Source organism: Nomascus leucogenys, chromosome 3 (assembly GCF_006542625.1).
Source record: "Nomascus leucogenys isolate Asia chromosome 3, Asia_NLE_v1, whole genome shotgun sequence".
Lineage (NCBI taxonomy): Eukaryota > Metazoa > Chordata > Mammalia > Primates > Hylobatidae > Nomascus > Nomascus leucogenys.
Window position 1 is genome coordinate 128,873,183 of NC_044383.1, and position 24,643 is coordinate 128,897,825.

The 24,643-nt window shown below is 38.5% G+C and overlaps 1 protein-coding gene across 1 annotated transcript in view; it reads right to left on the minus strand.

The window, feature by feature from the left end:
• HIVEP2 (HIVEP zinc finger 2) overlaps positions 1-24,318 on the minus strand; it is an 85,256-nt gene extending 60,938 nt beyond the window's left edge. The window contains exon 1 of the mRNA XM_030809768.1: positions 24,206-24,318. The gene's annotated coding sequence lies outside the window, so the exon portion shown is untranslated. The remainder of the gene's footprint in view (positions 1-24,205) is intronic.
• Between the last annotated feature and the right edge of the window lie 325 nt (positions 24,319-24,643).

The following is a 24,643-nucleotide window of genomic DNA, read 5'->3' on the forward strand; positions in this document are numbered from 1 at the left end:
AAGTGAAACAGACAAAATACTGGCCTTACTTGAAGTCCACAATTCCAAAAGTGTGTCTGAAAGTTAAATGCTACCACTTATTCTGAGGCTCAGACAAAATTCATTACATCATTCAAGATCAATTGAACACTGTAAAAAAGTGCTTATTTTTCTGTTAATAAAATTATGACTTTATAATATTTAATACAATTAAGTTATTTCACTTTATAATCTTTCTATTGATGGATATATACACTGTTTATAAGATCTGCCACTGCTATGTATACAGCCAAATATACATCAATAATGAAAACCCATGGGCAGGTTATTATTTTTCAGTTACTATAGTCAGAATTATATTAATGCAATCAAAATTGTTATGAGGGCTAATTTCACTTAAAGGGTTATATTCTTTGTTTTTCTGATCTAGTTTCTGACTGTCTTTTGTTTCACCTATGTCTCTCTGTTATCTGTGGTTGAATCTTCTGGATTCTGGAAAATTATTCACACTTAAGATTTTATTAACATATATACATGGATGACATACATATTTAATTGATTTTCCTAAAATTTTCCCCTTCATTGTAGTAAGACATAGTATATTATTAAATCATTTAAATTCAATCATGTGTAAACCATAAGACATTATGTCTGGATGCTCCATCATCAGTTCAGGGGTTTTTGTTTTTGTTTTTTTTTTTTGAGACATGATCTTGCTCTGTCACCCAGGCTAGAGTACAGTGGCACAATTATGGCTCATTGCAGCCTCAACCTTCAAGGACTCAAGCAATCTTCCCATCTCAGCCTCCTGAGTAGCTGGGACTATAGGCACATGCCCCAAAATTTTTTATTTTTTTGTAGAGACAAGGTCTCTACAGACTGGTCTTGACTTCTGGACTCAAAGGATCCTCCTGCCTCGGCCTCCCAAAGTGCTGGGATTACAGGCATGAGCCACCATGCCTGGCCTCAGATGTTTTTTAATATATTTGGCTTCTCTTTATAATCTTTCCTCTATCATTTTATTGAATTTCTAGCAGATCCATGCTGGTCACTGCAAATATAATGATGAATAAGACATAACCCTCAGAGTCTATGGTCTAGAGCTAGACAGGCGGAAAATAATTTTACACCAGATCTATGGTCAAATATGGACAAAGCACTAGCAAGCAGAAGCAAGGAGATGACTAAGTGTGCTGGTGAGAGGGATACGGGAACACAGTAAGAAAAACTTCATACTGGAGATGATCTTTATGTCTTGAAGTATGTGCAGAAGTTCATCTAATAGAGAAATTGAAATGTGACATCAGAGGCAGAGGAAATAGCAACTGTAAATGCACAAAAGCATAAAGAAACCAGGTATATTCTGGGAATAAATAAATGTTGGTATTACTAATGTATACCCTAAAGCACTAGGAAGCCATAAAAAATTTCTAAGTTTGGGAATGACATGACTAGATTTGTCTTTTAGAGAAACAACTTTGGAACCAGTGTGGAGAACAGTAGAGAGTTGAGTGGAGACTTCGGGCAAGGACACCAGTCAAGAGTTGACTGCAATAGTTCAGGGAGATACGATGAAGAACTGAATTGGTCAGAGGTGGTGGGTTGGAGGAGGCTGATTACAGAGATATTTAAGAAGAAGAATTGACAGAATTTGGGAATCAGTTATATGTGTCAGTGTGACGAGAAGGTGAGAAAAGAGTGAAGGGTGAGTCCAAGGTTCTAGCTTGGATGTCTATAGGGATAGTGGGGCTTTGCATGGGAAGAAGGTAGGACAAACAAGTCTTGAGGGAAAAGTATGATTGTAAACATGTCTAATTTGAAGTTTCTTTGGGCTATTTATGCAGAGATATCTAGTATATAGTGTATAGAAGTAGGAAACTAGAGCTTCTACTACAGAATAGTAGTCAAAGAAATCAAAGTAGGTAAAAACACTCAGTCTTTGCAAAGTATATGGAGTAACAAGGGAAATGAGAAAGGCTTGCTTAGTTCATTTTGTTCTATTATAACAGAATACCACAGACTGGGTAATTTATAACAAGCAGAAATTTTCTGCTCATGGTTCTGGAAACTAGGAAGTCTAAGATCAAGCCATGACCTTCTTGCTGCAACAGCCCATGGTGGAAGGGCAAAGACAGGGCAAGAAAGCGCACAAGAGAGGGACAAAGGAGGCTAATTAATCTTTTTATAAGGAGCTCACTCCCAAGATAAGAAACCCACTTTCTCAATAACAGCATTAATCCATTCATGAAAGGCGTGGCCTAATCATTTCTCCTTAGGTCTCAACACTGTTGCACTGGGGATTAAGTTTCCAATACATGCTCTTTGGGGGGACACATTCAAACCACAGCAAAGCCCTCTGACAGAACTCTGCACTGCAACATTTAATGGGCTGATTGGGGGACAGAAGCAATGATGGAGACTGAGGAGGAGTAATCAGGCAAGTAGCAGAGAAACCAGGGGCAACTGGAGTCAAGAAATCCAAGGGAGGCCGGGTGCGGTGGCTCACACCTGTAATCCCAGCACTTTGGGAGGCTGAGGTGGGCGGATCACGAGGTCAGGAGATCGAGACCATCCTGGCTAACACGGTGAAACCCCGTCTCTACTAAAAAATACAAAAAATTAACCGGGTGAGGTGGCGGGCGCCTGTAGTCCCAGCTACGCGGGAGGCTGAGGCAGGAGAATGGCAGGAACCCCGGGGGGCGGAGCCTGCAGTGAGCCGAGATCGCGCCACTGCACTCCAGCCTGGGTGAAAGAGAGAGACTCCGCCTCAAAAATAAAAAAAAAAAGAAGAAGAAATCCAAGGGAGTAGAATATTTCAAGGAGGAGAAAGTTCAAACACAATAGAAAAGTCACATTAAAGGAGAAATTTTTAAATGTCTACTGAAATTGCCAATTGATAGATCATTGAGGCCTTTTACGTGAATAATTCCAGGGAGACTGAGATATTAAAACCAGATTCCATTAAAACAAAAGGTAAAGAACTTGACATTTCTAACATAGATTAATCTTTATGAATTTCAAGCTGGGCATGGTGGCTCAGGAAGCCTAGTCAACATATTACATTAATATTAATAATGATAATTGTGATCCTCATAAGTGATTATGGAGTACTCATTATCTGTCAGGCATTGTGGTAGGCGTTTCACATGCATGGTCTTGTTTAATTCTAGATAATTTAGATGACTCCACAAGAGTCTTTCTTGAATCACAAATTGCTAGTCTTCTGCACAAAATATCCAACTTGATTATCTGTACTTTAAGAATAAGAACTGTGTCTTATAATTCCTTTCTTTTGTGCCATCTGGTAAAGTTTTGGGGACATAATAGAAACTCAATATCCTTTAAAACTCTTGATAACATACCACATTCTTGCTATACACATAACTTTGTATTGGACAATAGAGAGGATTTTTTTTACACTACCCAATTCTATACAAATTTGGAAGCTTATTGGAGACACAAGGCATGCAGGTGAAAGTTTAAATTATAGCTCTAAACATCAATTAAGTGCTACTACATTTATAATAGTAGTATATGAGTGCAGTAAAAAAGAGATTGCTATAAGCTAATGTCATGAAACAAATATTTATGCAGCTGGTAGAAGTTAAATAAGGGCTTGAATATTCTGACAGGCAGAGACAAGGCTTTCCAGGAGGTGGAAATGCCTGAGCAAGGGAATGCTCGTGCATCTCACGAGAGCCAAGAGTTCACAGCCAATGATTTATTTAGCAAAGTCTTCAACCCTACTGTTGTTTGCCCCCAGTTCAGCCCATTTCCAGAATATATTTTTTTCTTCCTTATATTTCCTTAATTCATCTCTTTATCTACTTCTCATGGTCACAAGCCTCTGTTATCCTATCCTATTTCAACTACGACCATCTCCTCATCACTCAACTCACACTATTAGCACTGCTAAGAATCCGCAGTTCTACTTCTGAGGTCCCTTTGGATTTCTTAGCACTCTGCACAATAGGACACATAGACCACCAGATACCATCCCCTGCCTCTGGCATTTCTCGTTCTTCACTCTAACTCACTGCTGTTTTCCCCACACAAATGTGCTCCAAGACCTCCTAAAGCAAACTATACATTGTCCTCTTCCAAGCCTCCCCGGTTCAAAGTCAGTCTTAATGCACAAGGCTCTAAATCATAATTTACAGCTTGGAAACCATTAATCCTGTACAGAAGGAACTGAGTTTACTGCCAATGAGTTGTTCAAATACTAAGGTAGATTCTGGTTCTATATTAATTTTTATTTAAGTTCCCTATAAAAATGTTTGTAATAGCACCAGAGGGTGTGTGTGTGTGTATGTGTGTACGTGTACATATACATATACACACAAACATGCTATCTCTCTCTCTCAAAGTGGGGAGGAGTGGGTGTTGAACAATGACAGCTCCTTGAGGACAGGACACACTTTTGTTCAACTCAAGTTGAACTGTATTAGCAAGAGCATGAGAGGACTTAAGAAACAATACAAAATAAGGCAGATTCTTCAAGCTATCCTTCGATCCCGGATGCTAAAGACTAAAATATAAACTAAGGTTAGAGGGCCCAAATTTTATTCTCTGAGTCTCAGAGATTAGGTCTATATATTTTAGAAATGTAATAGTACCTTCTTAAAAAAATTACTTGGTAATTAACCTGACTGAAAGCTCTGGCTAAAATACTGTGGCTCCGGCTTAGAATACTCTATAGTTGTAGCCAATGCTAGAAAAAACACCCTTTCTGTTCTAGGCTCTGTTCTCTCACTAAATTTCACTTTGGCTGTATGCTGATCATTTGATCTCATTTGGAGACGACTAGCAGTCACATATACACCATCAAGTGACAATCACAATGCCAAATCTAAGTTATTTCATTTCAAATAAGCATTGGACTATTATTACTAATTTAATAAGCAGGAAATGCCCATGTGTCTTATGTACTATGCTCGACACAACTTGCATGGAGACAAATAAAACATTACTAATAAGTACGAGATCCCCAAAGTTCACACTCTGTGATGTAAATAATGAATGATAGCACAATTTTTAAGAGTAAAGAAATTGACAAGGCAATGGAAGAACACCAAGTAGGAAGTGAAGATAAGAATCTGCCTTGAAGAATTGTAAAACGATGTGCAAGAAAGTAACACTTAAAGTAGATCTTGGCTGGGTAGGATGGCTCACACCTGTAATTCCCAACAATTTGGGAGGCTGAGGCAGGGGGATAGCCTGAGGTCAGGAGTTCAAGACCAGCCTGGCCAACATCTCTACTAAAAATACAAAAATTAGCTGGGCCTGGTGGCACACGCCTGTAATCCCAGCTACCCGGGAGGCTGAGGCAGGAGAATCACTTGAACCTGGGAGGTGGAGGTTGCAGTGAGCCGAGATCACGCCGCTGCACTCCATCCTGGTCAACAGAGTGAGACTCTGTCTCAAAAAAAAATAAATAAGTAAAATAAAAATAAACTAAATCTCAAAGGAGGAGGGAAGGGATATATATGGAGCATGTATTATTTGCCAGACACAGGTGACAAATTACCTCATTGTTGCCACCATTTTAGACATGGTGAATCTGAGGCAAGCCAACTAAAGTCACCTGCTAGAATGTCACACAGCCAGCTTCAAACACAGCTTTGTATGTTCTGTCCAATGTACAAGCTCCCTTCTAAAGGCAAGGAAGCCTTCTTTAGGTGGAAAAGTGAAATAATCTTTATTGCACTTAAAGTTTCCTAAAAATTACCTCTTACGAAATATTTACTTATAATGATTAACAGTTTATGGTTGTAGCTGTAAGTTTCTATCTGCCCATAAAACGCTTTTAAAGCTGGGCGAGGTGGCTCACGCCTGTAATCCCAGCACTTTGGGAGGCCAAAGCGGGTGGATCACTTGAGGCCAGGGATTCAAGACCAGCCTGGGCAACATTGTGAAGCTTCGTCTCCACAAAAAATTAGCCAGGCGTGGTGGCACATGCCTGTAATCCCAGCTACTCGGGTGTGTGAGGCCCGGGAATCTCTTGAACCCAGGAGGTGGAGGATGCAGTGAGCCAAGATTGCACCACTGCATTCCAGCCTGGAGGACAGAGTGAAACTCTGTCAAAAAAAAAAAAGAAAGAAAGAAAAGAAAAAGAAAAAAGAAAAGAAAAAAAGCTTTTAAAACCCAGTCCATTGAAAAATGCCCGGGAACCAGGCAAGGCGGGTCAAGCCTGTAATCTCAACACTTTGGGCAGCCGAGACAGGAGGATTGCTTAAAGCCAGGAGTTCAAGATCAGCCAGGGAAATACAGCAAGAAACTGTCAGGAAGGAAGGACAGAAGAAAGAAAGGGAGGCACGGAGGGAAGGAAGGGAGGGAGGGAGGGAGGGAAGGAGGGAGGGAAGGAAGGAAGGAAAAAATTAGCTGCGTGTGGTGGTGTGCACCTGTAGTCCCAGCCACTTGGGAGGCTGAGGCAGGAGGATTGCTTGAGCCCAGGGTGCAATGAGCTATGATCACTCCACTGCTCTTCAGGCTGGGCAACAGAGTGAGACCCTGTCTCAAATTAAAAAAAAAAAAAAAAAAGGGAAAAAAAAGGAAAATGCTTGGGGTTCAAGGTCTATGTAAGAGATATGCAAAACTTCAAAAATGTTGCAAAATGTTGTGTCTATATGCATTTTCCTGGGGAAAAGAGTCAGGAGCTTTTATGAATCTTAAAGGGGTTTATAAACCTCTACCCCAGAAAAGGCTATGAAGCACTAATCTACAAACTTTTGCTAAGCTTTTTAATGTTTTCCAAAAGGAAAAATACTTTTGTAAATTTAAGTTTCACATACAAGGAAATACATTTCATATATAACAGGGAAGAAGATTCATATACTCTACCATAAGGTAACAACTTGATAAGGAGACACTGAAGTGACCCTTTCCCATGTTTCTAATAACTACTCAGGATGTTAACAGTGAAAGGACCATTTAGAAAACTAATTTCCTTTTCATCATGCTTGTTAAGTGTTTACTTTAATTCACATCCTGTGTGACCCTATGGGAAAATTTTTAACTAATACTGGGGAAAATCCCATAGGGTTACACAGGATGTGAACAGGGCCTGTACTGAACTACCTTCAGCTTGAAAAATAAAATTAGTTAGGTGAGTTTCACTTTCTGTTTGTCATAAGTTCCACTTTCTGGCTCCCAAAGCTTAGATCCACAGTACATCTATGTCCGTGCAATAAAATCCCAAGATTCTCACTCTCTATTAAAGGAAGGATTTCCGCGTGTTGTATAGCAAAATCTTTTCAGCAGAAAAATGCAAATCTGTAGTGCTAATCAAGGAGAGGCGGCTGGAGCACTCCCAAGTGCTCCTCCATACCTGGGCTCACACACAGTTCAGCTGCCGTTTTCCATTTCCTGTGGAGAACATACATCATACCACTTCCCCTATAGAAAAAAGAAAGCAGCCCGATTTAATTGCTGATGGAAACATTGTCATACTTTCCACTGGCCAAGCTTGAAACCATTACTGATCTAACCTTCATTAATTTTTCCACAACAATTTGCAGAAATGTCAGGAAGCAGCTGTACGAAGACTGATTAATTGTCCTTATCACCACTACTTTACCAGGCTCGCTCTCTCTCTCTCTCTCTGTAGCCTCACCACCTCTCCTCCCTCTCTTTCAGTTTAAAAATATAATTGGGATTTTTCTGTTTTGGTTGGTATTGATGGTGGTATATCATACTCTGAAAAATCCAGATCTATTTTTGATGTCTTTCAGTGGCCCAAACATTTTCAGATCTGGAGGAGACCCCATGAAGTTTGGGACAGCATCCACGAAGGAAAAGGTTGCTTCCTGCTGATTACTCAGTTATAGCTGTTTAAACAGACGTTCATGAATTCAAGTCTTACAGCAACACTGCATTTATTAGTCAATCACAGACACTAAAATTCACTTCCGAAATGTGAATTAGAAAATCAAATGCCCTTTTTCTATTTTTTTTTCACATTCTTTTCTCCCTCATCATTTTCATTTGAGCTATACCATCTGTCCCAGCCTATCAAATAATGTACTGTGCATGCCTGGCAAAAACAAGTGGAACAGTACACCTCATAACCCCATGTACGCAACCACTGAGCATCTATAAAAGTGGTACATAACAGAATCTGGCCATCTGGGGATAACTGGTTATAGCAAGCTTAGCTTCTCAGCCAGCACTCAGATTTGCAGACTTTTAACTAGTTGGCAAAGCATCAACTAGTGTTCAAGAAGAGAAACACTAACAAACATTTTTTTTTTTCAAAACACAAGAATTCAGATATAAATTTTCAAAGGTGTATTTGCCAATGTTGCTGACAAGAAGGCTTCAAAAGCAAAGATCAAGGCACTGTCATGTCCTTGAAATGCAGCCAGAGTCAATCCAAATCTAGCATTTTGCAGCATTACCAAACTTTTTGGGTATGAACATATTTTTCCTTCCCCATATTGCCTGAATATATACAAGCAAGGGATTAAAGCCGAACAGACTTTGAACCAAATGACATAGTACCTTTCAGAGACAGCTCCAGCAGACTGGGAAGAGTTCCTCCTAGGACTACATTAAAAAAAAAAAAAAATCCAAAGACTCTTCATCCCAGATACACTCATTCGTGGTCTAACCCCGAACCAAAGAAAGGCAGATTGGACAACTATGGCTTAAGGCATTAAAGTAATAACTGGACATGTAGCATAGTGGCCCAGATCATGGACCACAGAGCCAGAATACTTGCTTTCAATCCCATCTCTGCCACTTGCCAGACATACAAATATTCAGGCAAGTTACCTAACCTCTCCGTGCCTCAGTCTTTTCATCCATAAAATGGGGATACAAATAATATTGTTAACAGAATTCAGAATTATACAGCATTTAAAAATGGCACTAGGAAGCGAACTCTAAATGCTAGCTATTAACTCTATATTTTTCTGTTGATATTTCAGGCATCTATTAGCCTAATAGTGAGGAGGAAATAATGTGACATGAGTTCCTAAATTAATTTAAGAAAGCCCACTGGGTTGGCTGAAGGATTTCCCCTGATAATACTCATATTGCTTGAAACACCACCACCAAAACTGGGTCAAGCAATCAAGGCTAAATATTCTATTGTTTCTGTTGACTATCCATCCCCTAGCTGTCACAGGACAGCAGGCCTTGTGATGCCATGGGACGTAGAGGCAGGCATGGCTGGAGATTACCACACCTCACCACCACCTCCAGGCCTGGAAAGCAGGGGTGGGGAGAAAGCCACCACAGACCAGCAAAGTGCAAACAAAGACAGAAGCTGGCTTGGACTTTGTCATAATCAAAGTACTCATTGAAGAAGCCAAAGGCACTCATTCCCTTGGCACTAAGACCAGGGTTGAGGTGCCAGGAGGCCACACAGTGCAGGAAAGACACTACTTTTAATTCCTGCTCCACCATATGACCTTAAGTAACTCTCACACTCTAAAGCCTTAATCTGTAGTAAAACACACGATTTCTTCTACATCAGACCTTTTGAGTCTTTTGGCTGCCATGACCTCCTTGGCAGTCTGATGAAGCCTGTGGGCTCATTCTTAGTGGAATGTTTTAAACTACACTGGATTACAAAGGAAACCAATTACCATGAATATAGGTATCTCATAATAACTTTCGAAGCAAACTTGTTGACAGTAATATGCATGATTCTTTATTAATAATTACAAACAAGACATAGTGCAGGTCTAATATTCACCATAAATCAGAGTAGTCATAATCATAAAGATACTTTTGAGATATGAATCACAACGGTAATATGATATGAAACTGTCTGTGATTTCTAATGGTGACAACTTCACTGACACTGCTGAAACTACTGTCATTTGTTGCTTACATGAATAATGAAGGGAGTGCTAAACTTCAGTTAGAGATTAATGAAACACAGTTTTTTTCTCAACCAAATTTTCTGAATTCTGTCCATTTGTGGTTAAGAGCCCCAGCCTAGGTAAATAATAAATCCCTTTATAATTCCATTATCTCAGATCAATGATTGCACTGTGTCCCTGGCTCCCTCCACAGAGAAGATTCACAAAGAGAAATAAAGCAATTCCTATTCTTCCCAACTGTGTGGAGAAAAACAGACTTACAGGATAGAAGTGCCTTTCCTCATCCCTCTCCAAGTGAAGGAAGGAACACTTATTGACTTGGAAATGAGTTACCCAAACACTATCAAGCCCTACCAGCCTACAGGCAAATACATAAGAAGTGGCATTAACACCAATTAACCACAGCTCCTGTTCCAGCCCCACCTGCTCACACAGGACCTCCAGTCCCCTTAAAAAGTCCCAACTAAGTATATCTAGGATTCCAGCAAGGGAGACTTACAAGAGCCCACAGGCAGTCTGACAGCCAGTCACAACACCATCTGCCATGGCTTCCTTCCTGCACCAGCTCCCCCTAGCGTCCTCAGGAAGGATCCCCTCTGCCGCCTCTGCAGATGGTGCCCTCAGTAAGAATGCTAATACCCAGTTGCCCCCACAGACAGCAGAGTCCATACTTCCAGGAAAGAGGGGTTCTTGCCATGGGTCCCACACTTTAGAAAGCCTGCATATCACAAACAAGCACAAATAAATTCACTGAAAAATCCACAGCACCTTTATCATAGGCATCCAGATGTCCCGTAACCCTAAACCCTGCGACAACGGTTTAAGCCCCCAGGGAAATGCTTCTCTTGCCCAATCTCTTTGCACCAGTCAAAGAGTAACTCAGTTGGAATGCCCTGAAGGTTCGTGGATTGTGACATTGCGGTGTGGAGTTAGACATCATTTCCAAAGCAGAGAAGATTCAAGCAGCATTAACGCTTAGGTAAAAGAAAAGACTTAAGAGTCATTTCTCTCAGATGGTGTGGACGCAACAGATTCTTGCATAACAAGTGTAGCCATGCCAAGCATCCCTTTCCTGGTTTCTCTTCGAGCTCTGATCAGTGGTTCTAGAATCGTTAATAATTAGAGCAGCATTTGGAACAATCGCGCATGGCACTTGAAGAGTGTTTCACAATCAAACAATTCTTACTCTTAAATTTGTAAAGATGTAACCTGCATGAAGCATGATGCCAATTCTTTACATTAGCAGCTAAAATGGACACTAAAAACAAACTTGTGAATAGTTTTGCTTCTGTAAAAACAGCTGAGGATTTAATTCAATTTCAAAAAAATATTAAAAAGCCTCAGCAGCATTAAATAATTTTGAATTTTAAATGTTTTATTCATTCCTTTTAATATAGATTTATTTACCTCTCGATTTTAACATGTGATTTTGGATATTTTGTAGGAAAAATCCTTTTTTAAAAATAGCTTAAAACATTTTTATACTTATTCTAATTTACATATATGATGAAAATATACTAATATTTTGTATATGTTGAATACAATTACATTACATGCTTAAATCCTTTAGGTCACGAGACTGAGTACATGTGGTCACCTTAGACTATCTAGTTGCTTTTTTGGAGTTCGAAAACTTAAAAAGCAGAGATTTTTAAGAAGCAGTAGAAAATCTGAAAACAGTCAGTCTGTTTAAATTTTAAAGCTGCAAATAATGAAAGTAAGCAGACTTGTCAAGCATGACCCATATAAAACTCACTAACAGGACATTAGAAATTATTTATTTAATAAAGATTTAATTACTGTTCAAAACAATAAAAATTAGCCAGAAAATTATTCTCGTCAAATCCACAACGCGAACAGGTCAAACGAAATCCCTGCAACTTCATGTTCTGTGCAAATAAAGATTTTATCACTGATCAAATTAAGAATCTTTGTGGGCCTCCATTTGAACTCTTGCCTCAGCGGCCCCATAAATACTGGCAGCAATGACCCTCCCTAGCTGTGTGTTCTTAAGGTCCAAATCAAGGTTGGCTTATAACCAATTCTCCTTCAAGACTGTCACCAAAGCAGTTCCATCAGGTTTTTTGCTTCCACTCTTCTTCAGAATCTCACAAAGTTTATGCCTAATACCTTGTAGCCGTGTAACACAATGGCTCAGATCCAATCCCAGAGGCTAGGGAGGCAACAGTTACACCTTTAATTGACCAACTTGGAAATCTTCTGCCCCATCTCGGCCAGCTACAAAACCATAGCTGAATACCAGTGAGTGACAACACATAGTAGGGGCGAGGGAGGGGTGGTTCTGCAATTTGAAAGCAATAAAGTCCATACATTTATAGTTCACACCTCTGGAGCTGGTAGAAGGCATTTCCCTACCCGACATTAAAATTCAGGTCACGTAGGAGGAAGAATGGCCACAGAGGCCAGAGCGAATGAAGGAAGATTCAGAAAGTGCCTTTTCACATTTTTGCTCATGATCCATTTCTTAAACTTAGAGGATAAATCTTGTAGCAAGTTTTTTTTTTCCTAACAATTTACATGAGCACAATGAACATTTTCCATGGAGCCGGCCCTTCACACTTAGAAGCTTAGAGGAAGGATATTTCCTAGACATCTGGATTAAGGGACTCACTCCCACAGTAATCCATATCAGTATTTGTTTAAAGATCTCTATGGGGTCTTGATTTTCATGTTTTAAATAGAGAAATAATTTTAGAGGTTTTGCAGATACATACTAAAGTCCAATTACACACACACACACACACACACACACACACGCACATCACATACCCCCAAAAGCACGAGGCTGAGTGGTGAAACAGTGAAGGGCTGAGTTGTTTGCCCAAGCTCTGCAAGCTATTCTATGAAATTCAGAGCAAGAACCTCAGTTTCCTGATGTTTCAACCAATGACCTTTCCAGTTAATCACTGAGCCCTCCCACCACAGCTAACTACTCACATTGTTGCCATGATATTGACATTATTCAATTTAGAAATCTCTTACTAAGGTTTTGATAATATTAGAAAATAAAACTTAGAAATCATTAAGTTATCAAGTATCATTCTTATATTTTATACATTATTATAAAATGTGTAAGGTCAAACACATCTAATTTTAACAGACATTACAGAAACTGTACAGAACATTTCCAAACTTAGTTCTCTAAGGCATCTAAGAGAGTGTGACTAAAAATGTTATCCTGAGTTAAAAAGATTTAAAAATGTGTTCTCCAGAAAATGTTAACTAATTGCATCTGTTCTAAAGAATAATTAAAGTGCCAATAATGAATTTAATTAATTAATTTAAGGTGCCAACCTTAAAATAAAATTGTTTTAATTTTTTCAGCAGACTTCCAAAATGCTTCAAACATATGCATATAAAAAGGGCATATGTAAAATAAAAATAATAAATGATTACAATTTAATAAATTTAAAATAAAGCAATAAATATCTTCGAATAAATGAATTAATTATCTTCATCCACTAGTTTGCTTCTATATTCTAAGTAAAATCCTAAGTGAACAGATCGTCCACGCTAAACAGACCAATCATGCTTCTTCAAAAAACACAAATATCATATATCTGATTTAGAAATTTATTTTCAATATCTGAAAAGCATCTAAGCTCCTTAAAATAAAATATATCTTATTATATAATTCTTGGTTTAGGAGAAATTTCCATTATGTGTATGTTTAAATAGCTTAAGAATAAAAACTTATATCAAGACACTTAAACCAAGCTTGTCCTTTAATAAAGGATAAATTATTACCTGGGAAGGGACATATCACTACACTCAGATTTACTGTGACCTGAGAGATTGGCTTAGGTCTCCCCAGTCTCAACGGTCCCTCACAACTCCGACCATGATCCCTGGTTGAAATATCTTGCTAGTGCTTCCAAAGGTGGAAGATGTCCCCATATTTTGGGGAATTCCCTGAGGATATTTACACGTACAGATGAACAAACATACTATCCCTATCTTTCCCAGGTTTTCCCGTAGAAAAGGAGAAAATCAGCCTAAAAAAACATCTTACGACTTCAATTCTCAAGGAAAAGGAATCCCAGTGTTGTAATAGGTAAAGCCTGATAAGAATGCATGGCAATTTTTTCAGAAGCTCTGAGAATTTCTACTACCATGAACCTGACAGCTAGATTGTTGTACTCTAGCAGGCTGAGCACATTTTAGGGTTCTAAATGGCAGGGAATAGCTTTGTGAGGTAGAAACATTAGTATATAATACTCACCTCATAAATGTAATTTCAGACAAGCTGTCTACCCATAAAACAGGAAAGCTGACTTATATTGGCTAGTTTCCTATAAGAAGGATGTATTTTATCTAAAATTTTGCCTGTTTTCTCTGCTCAGCTATATCTCTCAGCTGCCAGCCTGGGCTAAAACAGGAATTCAGCAAACGTTTGTGGATTGAGCGATCAAGTGAATGGATGAATGAGTGAGTGAATGATTGTAAACATGCTCACTCTCCATACTCATGTACTTTTGTGCCTTTGTGGGGTTTAGGAGCAATTGCTTCTTCTTCCATTCTACTACTCCTGTTAATTTCTCACTTGTTATTCCTGTTAAATTATAGGATGGTTTGATATAATTTAAAATACCCCTTTGTAACAATATGGGTACCTCTGTGAAAGTTCTTTTATCAAGCCCGGTTGGCTATATAATTGCTTGAAAAAACAAAAACCAACTAAACATAACCATGATATAAATTTCACCCCTTTACATTTTATAATAATAGGCTGTTCATCTTAACAAAGCAATTTCTGAATTTTTCTTTAACAAGCTCTATTATTATTCCTAAAGGTTCAATTATTAATAGTATCCCTATCACCTCCTGCTAGCATATTGCACCCCTGCCCTGTGTTTCCTCAGGCTGGGTGTGACAAAGTATGCCTGCATATGACTGTGTGTTTTGTCTATGTATTGGCACATAAATATCCTTGAGGACAGGAAAAGAACTGGTGTATGTGTCTGTGTGCGCGCATGCACGTGCACGCACTTCCCTGGATTGTTCTCCATGGAAATCTCCCTCCAGATGGGAAAAGAGCCAAGGAGAGCCCGAGGACTTCCCTGACCCTAAGCCAAGGGTGTGGCAAGTGTGCTCACCATTATCAGCTGGTGCCCAAAGTGGGAAGGAGGAAGGAGGTAGCAGGGAGGAGGAGGAAAGCTGGTAGTAAGTGTGGAGATCTTTTAATTGCAAGAAAATAATCTGGGAGTCTAACATTTTTGCAGTATTTTAAAGTGTGCAAAGACTTCACAGGACTAGCACATTCTCAAATGACACCTCTAAGACCAACCCAAGCATAAAGATCTTCTGAGGCTTATATAAACTTTGCCCATTAAGGAGAAGTCACAGAAACAGCTCAGCCTTTTCCTCACGGTGTACTTAATTATGTACTCAAGATAAGTGATAACCTTTAGAATGTTTTCACCCTGTGTTTGCCTGTGTTTTCAGCTATATTTCTATACTGAAACCTCTTCAAATTCACACATAATTCTTAAATTGCCAAATCCATTGGTCCTTTCTTAGATCACAACATTGGTGATGACTTTGCGGCATGATACGCTGAACACTCCCTTAAATATAAGGCTCTAAGCTCAAGATCTGACATACTATCTAAGCACTCAATAAGTAAGAGCTACTCTTGTTAGCAAGCTCCTCCTCCCTTAGCTTCCTTGAGAATTGCCTCTGTTAGTTTTCCAGCTACATTTCTGACAGCTAAAGTACTTTGGAATCTTTTATCTGATCTTCAAAGCCCAGACAAAGTGTTTTCCCCCAATAAACTTCCCCACTTTTGCAGTGTCAGAATTAATGTCACTCTCTTGTGTTCTCATAACCTTTGCTCAACTCCCATTATCTCACTAATCATGGCCTGCTTTGGATTTTAGTTGAGCTAACTTTTTTTTTTCAAGACAGAGTCTTGCTCTCGCTTAGGCTGGAGTGCAGTGGAGCGATCTCGGCTCACTACAACCTCCACCTTCTGGGTTCAAGCAATTCTCCTGCCTCAGCCTCCCCAGTAGCTGGGATTACAGGCATATGCCACCATGCTTGGCTAATTTTTGTATTTATTGTAGAGATGGGGTTTCACCACGTTGGTCAGGCTGGTCTCGAACTCCTGACCTCGTGATCCACCCGCCTTGGCCTCCCAAAGTGCTGGGATGACAGGCATGAGCCACTGCACCTGGCCTGAGAACTTATTTTATATCCTCAACTAAATTTTCAGCTACTTGAGAACAGGACCATTCTTATTTCTCTCAATACTGAGCACAATGTCTTGCACATGGCTGGCTTTCCATAAATGTTGGTTGATTTAAAAGTTGACAACAGATATTAAATTGAATCTTTAACTGCTTCCTGTTTCCCACCTTTCATAGCCAATCCCAAGCCAAAGCCTATAGAATATTCATCTACAGTGTCTCTCCCAAACCCACTTTATATTCCTATTATGGTCATCCTAGTTCAGAACTTTACTACTTCTCATGGAGACTATCCCAATAGCTTCCTAATTTGTCTCCCTCCAGGTTTTCCAAATCTTCTTGGTGATACCATCTGTGGTGAGCAGATTAATCTTTCAAACTATAACCCAATCAGGTGATTCCTTAGCTCAAAAGTGGCTAAAGCTTTTCTAATGCCTACCAAACTGATGTGCTAATTACATTCCAGACGTTCTATACTCTCTAGGTTTCTCGGCTCCTCCCTTCCTCTTCTTTCATGTCTCCTCTTCACTTACCAATGTTATGTTCCAAACATACCATGTGACTTTTCCTTCCATAATCACCACGACTTTATCCATCCCAACACTTTACGTAGGTGAATATCATTCTCACCACCTATCAAAATCTTGCCCATCCTTAAAGCTGTCCTCAGGAAATACTTCCTGCTCCCCAAGCCCTCTACCCAAGCAAACCCATAGGAAAATGGATATGATTTCTTTCTCTTCACAAAACATTTTATTTATACATCTCTGAGGGCCCTACTACAACTTTTCTTATATCCAAGTCAGGTATGTACTAGTCTGATCTCTATTTTAGGTAGGGTTTATAAGCAACTTGAAGGCTGAAATGCAGACTTACTCATCATTGTATTCCTCCACAGCACCAAAACACTACATTGCATATGGCAGAAATGCCATAAATATTCATTGAGTTTAAATGAACTGAAGCTTTTAAAAATAGCCAAAAAAGCTCAGGTTCCATGTAAGAAGAATGGGGCTCAAGCCAACTGAGTGTTGGCATCTGTGATGATTGGTGTCCTCAAAATTTCCACTTAAGGATGATGACAGAATCAAGCTCTGCTACAGCCAATGAATAATTTATTTGTGCACAAAACATTCTGTTAATGGAAATCTTTTTATGGCTCAAGATCTAAAATATATTTACTGCCCTATAGTTATTAAATGTTTGCTTTAATCATTAGGTACACAAGGTAATGACAAATGATAATTACAGGATCATTATATACTCTTAAACTGATTTAATCAAGAGTATCTCTTCTGAAATTCAAAAACTCCTCAGTGGATGGGGATGGGAAAGATTACACTGGAACCAATCAACTCACTGCTACCATCAAATTTAAGAAACTAAGGTTTTCTGTGGTTAGAAATACCCCCAATTGAAAGAGTAACTTTAGATACAAATGCCTAGTACTTTTTTTTAAAGCTCAATTAAAAATCCCCCTGCCTCCCCGAACTAGACTGCCTCAATCAATGAAACATATCAGAGAAAAAGAGAAGTGCATGTGTTTGCGCATTCCCTAGATGTTCCAGCCTGCCAAAAAATGTTTCTTTGCTGTGCTATTTCAGCAAGTCGTGAGATGGCAATGATCATCCTCCTCAAAAGAAAAAGGTAGCTATTTTTCCTGTATGTTTTTATTTTAAGAGGCTGGAAGGCACACTTCTGGCTGCTGAGAGTACTCTGACACGTACACATGTTCCTGAGGAGGTGAATTTGTGGGGGGATTTTGGCAGGGTGAAGGTTAAGAAAACCTAAAACCATCCTGAGCTCTTGGGAAATATTTAAGGAGCTGAAAAAAAACAGCAAAAAGAGGAAGATGATGAAGTCTTCCAGTGAATTCCTGTTTCCAACTATAAACCCTCATGAAAAACGAAAAGTAAAGTAGTATAAAATACATGCTTTTTATCTATATTTATCTCAGACTCAACTGGTACACAATCAAATTCATCACACTACTAGACAAACCAGCTTCTCTCTTTACCTCATGTTTTCTATTAAAAGTGATATTCAAACTCCAAAGCTCAAGGCCTGGGGTCATCACTGACAGCTTCCTCCTGCTCCCCACCCCCAGAATGCACGCACATCCACACAAGCTCACCCTAGACCCAATCAGACAGCCCCTACGCTGGTGTCCTGCACACTTTCCTTCATACAGCCTGTGTCTGTCAATCCTTATCACTACCCTCCTGCCAGACCCTCACACCAGTCTGATCTCCCACCACACAAAGCAAGAGACCAGCAAGTACTCTGGGTACAAATGGCAAAGTGCCAAAGGCCAGATCCAGGCCTGGTGCCCTTGCATGCCTGGGATCCAGGAACAATTCTCAGAGGCGGTGAACTGTGGAAGTGTGGAGGGTCCTAAGAAAAACAATTTGAGTGGAACGCAGCCACAAGGGCACCATGATGCAAAACCTGAGAAGTAAGGAACTGAGGGGGATATGGGAGGAAATCAGAAAGAATTTCCTCAACCTGGGATTCGAGTCTCCACTGAGGTCTGCGATGCAGTGACTTCATCTGTGATGTAAGTGTGGGAGGACATACAGGGCACAACATGAGATGACAGCTCTTGTTTGAATTCATGGAAGTGCCTCCTAAGTGGCTTCTGTGCTTGCAGTGACTGCTGCCCCCCACCCCACCTCAGCCGCCATCCAACAGGGCCCAGCCCGACCCATCTCCCTGAAGCGTAGCTCTGAGTGCAGTGCTCTCCCTGAAGCGTAGCTCTGAGTGCAGTGCTCTCCTGCTCAAAGGTTTTCAGGGGCTTCCCACGCCCCTTTGTCCTGCAGTCAATGTCAGCTGTGCTTTGCCTTCACACTACACAGGAATCCCTCAGAGTCAGAGGCCACATGTAATTTATCTCATTAAATTTTTTCAGAGGTCAATTATTTTTACTGCCATAGTCAAAACAAGGAGAATGAGACCTCCTGGTCAGGGACTGTAGGGGTTTTTAGGTTTGTTCTGCTGTGTGGGGAAGGGGTTTGTTACTATTTTACTTTAAGAGCAATTTTTGCACTAAAAAATTCATAAATTGTATTCATGACCTGGCTCTGGATATTTAATAAGTATCAGACTTGCAGATTCATCTCACAAATGTAATTAAAATGAAACCTGTGTCCAGGTGTCGATTTTCAGTCCCCAGAGTGAATTTTAAAACAGAAACTTGGCCAGGTGAAGTGGCTCACACCTATAATCACAGCATTTTGGGAGGCCAAGGTGGGCGGATCACCTGAGGTCAGGAGTTCAAGACCAGACTGGCCAACATGGTGAAACTCCATCTCTACTAAAAATACAAAAAATTAGCTGGGCATGGTGGCGGGTGCCTGTATACCAGCTACTAGGAGGCTGAGGCAGGAGAATCGCTTGAACCCAAGAGGCACAGGCTGAAGTGAGCCGAAATTGTGCCACTGCACTCCATCCTGGGCAACAAGAGTGAAACTCTGTCTCAAAACAAAAAACAAAAAACAAAAACAAACAAAAAAAAAACCTCACAAGCAATTATTTTTATTAAACCCCACAAATATTTATTAAATGTCTACTATTTTTTCAATCACCATTTTTAAGAATAAAGAAGACACAAACAAGCAATTTACAGTGCAGGCATATGACAGGAAAGCTTCACCTAAATTACTTTATTATAAAGTGCAAGTACAAAAATGCATACAAAAAGTGGCATGAGAGAAGTATAAATTGTTAAGGGGTGATGCGGGCAAAAGAGCTCAAACATGAAGAGAAGTAATATTACAATAAAATTATTAACCAGACTGACGTCAATAAAGTGCATTAACCCAAAATGCAAATAATAGATGAGGTAGAAAATGCGATTAAGAAAGCGAATTTTTCTTTTGGCAATTCATGGGTGAGACGTCAATGTGATATCAGATTCAAACATAAAATAAAGATCTCTATGTGGGGGATTTTGTCCAATATCCAATTAAAGGATTCATAGTGAAAACTGTAACTGCCAAGGGAACCGGAACTCCAGAGGCCATTCTTGATCCATAAGGGATATTGCTTAGAAATCATGAGATTCTCAGATCAGGGAAGTGATTGGGTAAATTTAACAGTTGGTATCACCAGGTTTCAGTTTCCAGAAGGTGATAACTGACAGAGGGCTGGAAAATTTACAATCCACATCTTTCTACAGCATTTTATTCCTTGGACTACCTCAAGATTCCCTAAAATTATAAGATTTGACTCTGCCGCCAAATTTTGATACGGCTGGCTTCTATTTCTTTATTTCAGTCATAATAAACAGAACATAGTGACCACATCCACAACGCTCCAACATTTGAACACTGCCAGTTAACTAGACTGGTGACTTGGCAGTGACTGACATGTTAGCCAAAAATGGGAGAACCAGAGTTGGATTCTGGTTCTATGACTCACTAGTGCTGTGACTTTAAGCAAATTACTCAACTAAAACCAACCCCCCCACCACGAAGCCTCCCGTCCCTTATACACAAAATAAAGTGTGAGCAATAACTACATAATAGTTATTGCTTCAAATGAGATAATGCACATGGAAGCCATTTGTAGACAGAGTGTAAGTCATTACACAAATATTAATTCATGACATCATAGAAACAAGGCATATGATCAGTCGCTAAGATCCACTGTGTAGGTTTTGCATGGAGAGTGAAAAATGAGAGGCTCCTTCACACAGCCACCCTATACTGCAAACTGAAGGAGACAGGAAGGATAGACAGAAGGAAATACTATGAAATGATAGGAAAGAAGCCTTCAGTCAGGGTTTCAGATGGCCACAGCATGCTTGTGGAACAAAATGAGATTTGCTCATACTACTGGTTTAGTTAATACTTACTGATGGAATGATGAATATGTGAATGAAAAGTTATTGAGTGCATGAATGAATGAAGGTATAACCAGGTAAAATACTTGAAAAACAAAGCAGGAAGAGTCAAATTGTGAATAAGAAAAAATAAGAAAATAATTTTGGAAAAATGAAGCCATGTAGCTCAAACAAGCTAACAGTAATGGGCTCCACTCACCTAAGCTAGAATAGCAAAACAAAGGGCAGTCTGTAAGGAGGCCAGAAGAAATCTAGAGCACACATAAGAGTCCACATTTTCACATCAGTTTGTAAATATTAATACTCAAACATAAATACTGATAGACTCTTCTGTTATCTTAAAATACAAGGAACCAAACAGAAGACTTCTGTGCATCTGAAGAGCTATAAAAATATAAAAGGAAGTCCTGTACAATAGGATACATTTTGAAGGCCACAATATACTGAAACTTATAAGGTCTACTCTGAATGATCTGTGATAGCAGAAGTTATAGTACACCCAGAGATAAAAGATAGCAAATCTAATTTGCACCCTTATCAAATTGTTATAAGACCAGCTAAAATGTATCCAAATAGAATGAACTAAAACGGTTTTCTTCCTTTTCATTTTCCTAATTGGTATAAGTAATAATAAGAAAAAACATATAAAGGCATATCAAAGAGAAAGGAGAGATAAACAGATGAAGAAAAGGTTTGGGGAAATCAAAAAATATAGCAATTTCCACAGAACATAGAATTATGTATTTTGGACTTCCTAATTTAAAGTAAGACTTCAGTGATGTCTGATTCCAAAAATTACTAACAGTAATAATTGCATAACTATCAGCAAATTAATTACTGCTCTTTAACCCAATATTTTCAAGTTTATGAGAGTCTTAATAATTTTCACCTTCTTTTTTTAGGAAGGAATATCACTTACATAATTCCTAAATAAATATATCCAATGTAGTGACAGCATATAAATCTGATCACCCATGTGTTTAAAAGTCCAGACTCCAGCTAATATCACTTTAAAATGAATAATGTCAAGACCAGTCAAAAGCATTCACTGCTTGAAGGAAAATGCCAGGACATGCAAAGCAACATTATTATAAAAAATAATAATTCGTATTTACTAACTTTTCAAAAAGTACCATAAAAGGAAGAATAGTCTATGGATGAGAATGTTCCTTTCTTACTTTGCAAACTGTTTTCTATTTACTACCTATTTGTGGTGGGAGGAGTTGAGCACATTTTTAAAATTTATTATTTGTAAAAAAAGTTATATTGAAAAAAATCCTCATTTGGGCTAATGCACAGGGCCAGGTTCATTGATAAAGTCACCAAGAGGTTGCTGAGTATGTATTCCATATGCATCATGAAAATGCTTACCGATTCCATATGAAGTCCTTCCTTACCAAAAGAAGTATTTGATTTAATTGAGAAAATATACCTAGCTCTTTGAGTGAAGACCATGTTGACAGGCTAAAGAATCAGTCACGTGATAAATGAAATCTAATCCTGGTTACATTTAACCAGTGACTGCAATGACTATTACCCCTATTAATCACCATCATCATAACCACTACCATGAACTCCTAGTACCTGCCAGGTATTTAATCCTCATAGAGCCTTAGGAACTAAGCAGCATCCTTATTTAACGCAAAACAATTGTTTCAAAGCACAGTGACCCCAATGAGCTGACTCAACCAGAGGAGTCCAGAACTCACAGTGCAATAAGCAAGAAGGCCATCTGCACTCAATGTCCAGGCCATGTCCATTCTCAAGAGGCACTGATAAAACAGTCGCTTGAACATAGTTTAAATTAGGTACCACCAATTTAAATGTCACTTAACACTTAGGAGACTTTGGAAATAACTGTAAAAGCCAAATTTGGGAGTAGATGGAAAATTAAATGTGGCAAACAAAGACATTTAAGTTAGTGGTTCAGATTATTAATTTTAATCTTCTAACATTTATTGTAGCTATTGAAAAAATTAAGGCCTTGCTTTTCACACTTTTAAATATCTGTCTTCCTAATGGGTTTTTCGTCTAACTGCCTCATATCCCTTTAATTATCCAAAACTTTTTCCAAATGGCACCATGTGTCCATAACAATGAAAATTATTGGTGGCAAATGAACACTGAATCGTGAACCTTATGGGCCAAATGAAAAGGGGTCTCTGGAATGTCCACACTTTATATTTCTACACACACTGGATGCTCAAAAGCTACACTAGCAAATCAAGTTCTTAGGCAGTGGAGATTATTTTAGACAAAGCTTAGGGCAGTTGTTGGCACTGCATAAACTACAACACTATCACTAAAAAACCACCTGACATCATCTTGTCTTAAGATGTTCACAGGTAAAGCAGACACTATTAGTGGGTTTAGTTTAGAAGCTGTCTTCCCAGATGATTAGACACTTTCCTCTCTTGTTCGTTATCATTCATCAGGTTTTAAAATAGCTCCAGTTTATTTGGAGGAAAATTAAGTAACAAGCTGTACAATTTTAGAATCATGAATAACATTTAAAATTTCAGAAATTCAAATCTTGTGACCTAAATTAGGAATACAATTTTTTTTTCCAATTTTTCTTTACTGTGTAAAGGGTTAATTAAAGCATGAGTTTGCTTGGATTTTTTAAAAAAATTACCAAGCCCTAAAATCAGTATCATTTAAATTTCTGATGCCAAAAATCTGTTTGACAGAGCAGGCTTTACTATACTGACATTTTAACAGTAGCCAAAGTCCTGTTCCCACTAAATTCTGTCTTGGCAGCACCAATAATTTGCTAAAAGCCTAAACTCCTCCTGGTAACTAATGTGTTCTCAACCTCAGGAGCTTTCCACAGCAGCACAGTGCAACAAGGAAGCTGAATCCATCAATCCTTCCTTAAGATTTCTATTCTTATTACAGAAACCATGATTTCTATAAAATGAGAATGGTTTAAAATACAGAAAGATGCTAATTTATTTCAAATGTTCATTACATCTTAGATGTGAATCTGACAAAATGCAATAAAACTACATATAAAAACCTTATTCAAAGTAAAATCTGATATTTTTACATTACTTCAAGATTATAACAAGCAAATCATCATTAATACATCAAATAAAAGAATTTGGTTTCAAACTATAAATGACAACATTTTCTAATCTTCAGCTAAAATCAGATATTTCCAAAAATGCAATAAAGTATGAATATTTTCATTTAGATAACATACAAAACATCTATCACAGGTTTCAAGAGCCTCAAATAATTACTGTCAAAATTTCACATAAAGCTCATTTAATATTGTGCTTGAGGAATCTCTCCAATAACTTTGAAATCAAACCATATAGAAAGCACTTGGCTTGACTTACCTAGTGGCTGTATGTTAAAGAATCGGTAAAAGAGCATCCCAACCAAATCAATTCACTTAATTTTTCAAGTAGATCTGATTACTATGGTCTTTTAAAAAATTCAAAGGCTCCACCTAATGAGAAAAAAAACAAAGAATTACATTTAAACCAGAGCATGATTATATGATCTATACATTAATAACGCAAAAATCAAATCCAGACTATTATGATATTATACTATCTTTTCCTAAGTTACTGTGCTACTTAAAGCTATAAAACAACAAAAGCGTCTAGGAATTAAGTTAAATTTTCTAGTTTGGGGTAAAATGAATGTTCAAGCATAGAGAAAACAATAAAAGAATACAACAAAGTGTGAGAACAGAAGAGTTTGTTATTGGCAGGTGGAAATAATAGTTATATAATGTCAGTTAAGACATTAAAATTAGAGATGGGGGAAAA